Source organism: Kryptolebias marmoratus, linkage group LG11 (assembly GCF_001649575.2).
Source record: "Kryptolebias marmoratus isolate JLee-2015 linkage group LG11, ASM164957v2, whole genome shotgun sequence".
Classification (NCBI taxonomy): Eukaryota; Metazoa; Chordata; class Actinopteri; order Cyprinodontiformes; family Rivulidae; genus Kryptolebias; species Kryptolebias marmoratus.
Genome location: NC_051440.1, coordinates 8,878,133 through 8,883,919, shown reverse-complemented (window position 1 = coordinate 8,883,919; position 5,787 = coordinate 8,878,133). Strand labels below are relative to the sequence as shown.

The window sequence follows — 5,787 nt, the reverse complement described above, 5'->3', positions numbered from 1 at the left end:
TGCTTGCAAATATCCACAGGTTTTTATGTAAATATACAATAGTATTTTTACAACTAGCATTTAGCTTGTCAAGCAGGTCAGAGTTACACTATTTCTCCAAACTGAGTTTGTTCAAAGAGCTCTCTGCAACAGGTAATATATTAACTGTTCATAATCTTTCCACAGAACCCCACTTGAAAACATTGTAACAGTCACTTTAAATCTGAGCAGATCCACAAGTTTTGTATTGCTGTTATCTTTAAAATAAAAAAAGAGTTTAATTGGAAGCCCGTTTAGATTACAGCCCAAGCTCTTGAGGACTGGCTCTACATCGTTTACAGTCCAGCATACATTAGCAGTGCATCAAGTAAGCAAAGTTAGGCTGTCCCAGTACAGAATAACCTGTTCAGATCCAGGGAGACAAGCAGTTTACACTCTCAAATATTAATGGAAGATTTTAGTCAATAATGCAGTTATAAATGAACAAACATAGTCACTAAATTAGCTGAATCTATTTCAGTTTAGCCTGTGCAATAACCAGCAGGTGATTGTTGGAGTTTCGTTTCGTTTGGTTTCCTTTGTTGCACATTTATTTTGCCATCCAACAACGGCACAATAAAATTTGATTGCTTTGACAGATTGTTTGCTTCCTCCCACCGGCAATTGACTTTCCTCTCTACTGAAGAGCAATACAGTACTCCTCACTTACTTCTAGTTGGCTAATGCAACAAACTGTCAGCAACATTTTGATATTTTGTGCTGTTAAAAATAAGACCAATCTCGGTTTTCAGCTAAAAATTTGTAAGTTAATCCAAATACACAGAATAACATGTTCACCAGTGTTTGTGCAGTTTGCCCATGGCTGTGTATATGTGTGAGTATGTGCTGACTGAGCCACAACATGGTGAACCTTTGACAAATCTTCAACAGGGGAGACGAGGAAAGAAGCAGCACTCAAGGGGTCATTTAAAACCAACTCCCGATGAGAAATGTGGAGGTATTTTAAATAATGAGAGTTATAATTAAACAGAAAAAAAACAATTACTCAAAACTTACAAACTATCATAGATGGCAAAATAAATCAGAGGCAAAAAGCACAAAATTCTAATACTAGAACCAATGAAGTGAACAGACAGACTGCCAAAGGATAAACGGGTGGAACAAAATTCTACGTCAAACCAACAAGAAGAACTACAAAGAAAAAAAGAAGCAGACTGCACATCTAAACACAGAGTTCCTTCAAAATAAAACAGGAAGCACTAAATATAACAAAACTCAAGTTTAACTAAAAAAAAACAATTCATTATGTCTGTTCAGTTGATTTAGAAACTTGCTGTGTTAGTTTACATTTCAATAAGCAGCTAAATATACAAAAATTATGTATTTACTGTTGTCGGGACAGACACACATTAAAAGGTTCAACATACCAATACTGAAATCCGTCCATTAGTTTATTTTCTTTACCCACTTTTTCCGTTCCGGGTGATAGCTGGTGCCTATTTCCAGCAGTCACTGTGTGGGAGGCAGGGGACACGCTGGAAAGGTCTCCAGTCTATCACAGGACCACATGGAGACAAACGAGACAAACAGCCATTCACATTTCACGCTTGCACAGGGAGAACATGCAAACTCCACACGGAAAGACGGGCAGGCGACCCTGTGACCTTCTTGCTGTGAGACAACAGTGGTAACCACTCCACCGCTGTGCCACTCAATACTGAAATAAAAGCTTTAATTGTTGAACACTTCGCATAACCTTTCAGTATTTTAAACACGTAGATGACTGCTCCTTTTTTAACTGTCCATACTTAACTCTTATGTGCGCACGCCAATGAAACTGAAACTAGAAAGGTCAGGGGTCAGTGTTTAGCTCAGCTGTCATTGTGAACAAAGACATGTTGAAGAAAGCAGTGATTGTTAGAACTTTTGTTTTTTTCCCAGTTACTTTTTCCCACAATTTGTAGCAAAGATATTCAAGAGCCATTGAATTGTAGCTACATGATGGTGAGCACTGTGTCTTGAAATATATCACCAGGGTTCTTAATGTTGATGCCTTGTGGCTTTCTTCTCACTTATCTTTGCCTGACAATCTTTGCATTGTTGGAGCATACTTCCTGTTTATTTGTCACTTTTTGAGTGTCTCTGAATCAATATTTGAACACTGTGGCATTCTGGTTCCTGCCAATAATCAGTCAAAATCAAGAGAGAAATGCCAGACTTCCAGCTGGCAATAAACTGGCAACACTCGTTAACATACTGGCCAAAAATTGCAGCAGCACATAGCTTTATTGGTAATGCCAAAAAAAATTAAAAAACCATTAGACAAAAACATACAGCTGTTATAGGATGAACAAATGAAGGAAGCAATTGTTGCTCAGCCTATACTGTAACCCCAAAAGCCACATTCTCTAATTAACTGGATATAAATTTACCTTGTTGTGGACTGTGTTCTGTTTTTGTCAATCATTGTTCGGACCAAAATTTGTTGTTTTTGAGAACAAATAATGGTTTAAATGTGTTCTTCCTCTGTGGGAAATAACCACCACACAGACAGTGTTAAGAGAGAGGAGACTGTACCACCTTTGCCTGGAATAAGTCTAGTGCACTAAATGGTAAATGGCTTGCACTTATATAGCACTTTATCTAGTCCAAGGACCCCAAAGCACTTTACACTACAATCATTCACCCATTCACACACTGATGGCGGTAAGCTACATTGTAGCCACAGCTGCCCTGGGGCAGGCTGACAGAGGTGAGGGCTCGACGCCACCGAGCCCTCTGACCACCACCAGCAGGCAAGGCGGGTGAAGTGTCTTGCCCAAGGACACAACGGCTGAGACAGCTGGAGCGGGGGCTTGAACCAGCAACCCTCCGATTACAAGACAAACCCCTACCTCCTGAGCCACTGCCGCCCACTACAACAGGTAGGAGATCTTTATAATGGAAAAAACACACCAAACTCAGAACGCATTCACCCATGAGGGAAGCTGAGTGGAGATCTAACACAGGAAGTCTTTTCCCTCAGGAGGAAACTGAGTCTCGTTACTGTAAAAGCAGCTGACCCTGTGGCTTCTGTCGGGAAAGATTGCACTCTCAGGAGACAGACAGGGAGACAAACAGGAGCCCATACTGTACAGAGGATCACCCTCCAGTGCTTACGCTCACCCCCCTCCTCCCTCCAACTCTCTCACACCCTCTAACTCACCCAATGAGTATCATTTCATCTTCCTTCCTCTCTCTCTCTCTCTCTCTCTCTCTCTCTCTCTCTCTCTCTCTCTCGCACACACACACACACTTGCAGTCGCTCAGAGCTCTGACGGATGGGGATACACTGCCAAGCAGCACTGAGGGGTGAGAAGAGTGTGTTTCTTCTCCGCTCTGGTGTGTTTTCTTTCTCTTCTGCCTGGCTTCTTTCATGAGCTACTCATTTCAGCCCCAGTACCGAGGATGAGGAGGGACTATTTGTGAGGAAGACACAACAAAGGAAGAGAGAACGAGGAGCAACAGGGTGGCAGAGAACCAGAAGAGCTTGGGTTTCTCCTCCTGGATCGGAGAAGGTGAGTGAAGAAAGCCGCTCATTCTTTAAACAAACTGTTCTGTTCTGTTCTTTGCTTTAATTTCTGACAAGTTTTCTCCAGTCAAAGCCTTTCGTTCTCACTAGCTTACATCATTTTCTCTGCTCAGAGTAAGTTTTCTAAATTTAGAGCACCATGTAAGTCATTCTGCTCCATTACAGTAATATTTCTCCACTCTCCTGGTTGGTTTCCTGAAGTTTCAGTCCAGGTCAACAATACTGTTTAATTTCCCAAAGGAGGAGGAGGAAGGGGGTGCAGATAAAATGCTCAGGTGGAAATCTATCTCTCTCGGAAAGGTAAGCAGAGAGTGATCTGGGAGAAAAGGTGAGGACAGCTCCCCTCTCATTGCAGCTCATCAGCTGTCACTTTACACAGGAGGCAATTAAGCTGGGATTGGCAGCTGACGCTGCTGGTAACTTAGAAACAGGCGTGTGGGAGACGCACAGTGCCATATGATAGGATTCAGGAGGAGAGAGGAGCAGGGGGTGGAAGGAAATTCCCTTTGTTCATTCACACAGAAAGCCTATTCTTTTTTAAAAACCCTGCTCCGGCCTGTGTAAAACCTACCCTGGGGGCAGCAGTTGTTGGCTTTTATGATTTTGTACAGAGGTGAACAGTGTTCAAGTGTGTGCACTGTAGAGAGGAGTGCAGGAAAGTGTGTTTGTGTGAGGTTTGTTTGGATGCATGGTAGAAGTAGAAGAAATAATTTGTTCTAATATTGAAACAAAAGTATAATTTTCTCTTTATAAATACTGCAGTATCTATTATAACATGATTAATTAAAGTCCCTGCATTTCGACATGTGCTCAGAGTGTATGTGTTGTGAACAACTCTCAGCGTCTAGCACATCAGATTTTAGCTCATTAACTGTAAAACTAGCTGAATTGTAGCCATTTGTGCGCTGGCTAGTGTTGATTAACTGTGACAGCCATCTTGAACTGGATTGAGTTGAAAACATACATTTAATTATTATTTCCTGAGAGTTTTACTGTCTAGTGATTCATGATATATTTTGCTAACAGACAGAAAAGGTTGACACCTACATTGAATGCAAACACATTGCAAAATGTGTAGTGCTTGGAGTATGTTTTATGAATGACGCTCAGCCACAGTCACACCAGAGTTTAGCTTATTATTTGTAAAATTGTTTTTACCATTTTTGTGTTTGCTTTGCTTTGACTACTTTCCATAAGTTTCATTCAAATCCATCCAGTGGTTCATGAGATATTTTGCTAACAGACAGACAGAGTTGCCTTTAACAATTAATGGCAAAGTTAAAAAAAAAAAACAGATCTCCCTTGTTTGGAGTATGTGATGGGGATGAGTCTCAGCGACTGCCATAGAAAATCTTAGATCAGTATCTGTGAAATTGGCTGAGTTATATCCATTTTTATGTTTCAAGTCACATAGTAATTGAACTCGGTGGACTCCAAAAACTAATTAGTTGTAGATGTTCAAACAATGCCTACTGTCTGACAGTTTCATTAAAATCTGTCCAGTGGTTCACGAGATACTGTAGATTTGGGACAGACAAACGAACACACATGCACAGACACGAGCAAAAACATTATCGCAGCTTCACCTCAGGCTGCGGTTGATGAAAACAAAGTTTTTTTTTAAGTACTCTATTCAGCTCTGTTTACTTAAATGTGACTGATTAAGTCTCCTTGAAACCAACAAAGATCCTCTCTGCCCACCGTTTATCTCAAAGCCTTCCTGCAGGCATTTTTCAGCATTGATAAGATAAGTGGAGCTGCAGAAGTCCGCCTGGCAGCAGAGGCCTTTGATAAGGGCTTAAGCATGCTGCTCAACTGTGAAGTTTATTTAATAATTGTTGTTGGGTGGTAGGACTGGCCTGCCTGTGTTTAGACACAAAAGGAGAGATATTGCATAAGCCTCTCGACTATTTTTTACAGTGACAGGAAAGTGTCGGTCTTTACTCAGCAGGATGTGAGTTTCTTTTTTTTTTATATATAAAAAAAGGACTGTTGCACCTGCAGTTTAGAGCGGTGATTGCTTTGTGTTTAGTCTGGATTTGATGTGTTTGTTTCGCATAATTACAATCCCCTCCACAGGAGTGACTGAACCTAACTGAGGTTAGGACTGGCAGGTCCATCCATCAGTCAACATCAGAGGGCCGTTTCCCGGTGTCACCTTGTCTCACATGTTCACTGGCAACGTGCTGGGCCCCACAGGGGCCGTTACAGTGAGTCCTCAGCGGCTCGTGGACAAT

The 5,787-nt window shown here is 41.4% G+C and overlaps 1 protein-coding gene across 3 annotated transcripts in view; it reads left to right on the top strand.

The window, feature by feature from the left end:
- The first annotated feature begins 3,200 nt into the window (after positions 1–3,200).
- shisal1b (shisa like 1b) overlaps positions 3,201–5,787 on the top strand; it is a 48,216-nt gene continuing 45,629 nt past the window's right edge. Inside the window, exons 1-2 of one of the 3 annotated variants that reach the window (XM_017437818.3) lie at positions 3,201–3,330; positions 3,413–3,536. The gene's annotated coding sequence lies outside the window, so the exon portion shown is untranslated. Of the gene's footprint in view, positions 3,537–5,787 lie in introns of all 3 variants that reach the window. The other 2 variants (XM_017437817.2, XM_017437819.3) reach the window with 2 other exon arrangements.